The sequence below is a fragment of the Fibroporia radiculosa genome (assembly GCF_000313525.1).
Source record: "Fibroporia radiculosa TFFH 294 genomic supercontigs, scaffold2802, whole genome shotgun sequence".
Lineage (NCBI taxonomy): Eukaryota > Fungi > Basidiomycota > Agaricomycetes > Polyporales > Fibroporiaceae > Fibroporia > Fibroporia radiculosa.
The window spans coordinates 9,050-10,178 of NW_012133366.1; positions in this window are offsets into that span (position 1 = coordinate 9,050).

The window sequence follows — 1,129 nt, forward strand, 5'->3', positions numbered from 1 at the left end:
TGGTCTCTTGGATCGAGAACTCCGCCCTGACCAAAACAGGGAAGACGATTAAGGCATGGAAATATCGCGAAACCAGTCTGATGGACCAGCCACAGAACAAGTCGAACAGCCAGGACCACCCTATGTGCTATTGCATGCATGGAAACAAGCCCACAGAGCAGAAGAAACTGTTGCGCAGAGTCGCCTGCCCTCTCGATTCGACGGGTAGGCTTTGTGGGTCTCCAGGGCTCTTTGGGAATGTTTTTTTGGGCCCGAAGCAGCATACGATACCGCGAGAAAAGCTGGAGTTTGGAAAGAGTGTACGGATACATGATCTGCGCAAAAGAGATCACGGAGAAGTTTACCAAGCTAGTTAGCCCCGCTCATCTGCTCGACGGGCGCACGGCGCATCACGATAATTGGCGATCTTCCCGCATTCTTCATGTATTACTTCCTCATGTCGTCAGGTCGCTTTACGATTGGTGGCCCTCAGGGTGATTGGACTTCAGTAACAGGCAAAACAAGCCCCGACTAAGTGAAACTGAAACTGGGGCAGGCCGGTGACAAAGGATGATATGTGAGTCTGCCCAGGCTGGCAAGTCTTGACCAAGATCTTACCTATTCGTGCGCGGCTCAGCCTAAGCAACTGCAGCGTCCAGACGCTTCAAGGAATCAGGGAGCCATTACCTCCTCTGCCCCGGCAATGGGCCCAGCCAGGCGAACAGCGGTACGCCATTTCTGGCGTGATCCGAGCCACCTGCCCACCCAAAAAGTTGTTTTCCCAAGAAAGTAGTGCCTGAGATCTTGTGATGCTGATGATGGAGACGAGGACCAATGCCACCGTGGCCGGCCTGGCACGAGTCGGTGCCTTCCTTTTGAGATGAGCTGGGGCCCTACAGTCTTGGGATCCACTGCGGATCCGCCTGGTCACTGGTGAAGATTTGTGTGGTTTTTGATTTATATTCAATGTGTATCTCAACATGGAGGTCTCAATGGGGTGCGCATGAACTACCTGAGAGTTCTAGTAGTTCCAGTAGTCGGCTCGAATCTCGGAGATGATAGCGCCGGCACACCTGCACGGTGTACATAGACCTGATGCTGGTGGCACATGTTTTCGAAAGTTCGTTCCGGCCAAGCCCTCGAATTTCAA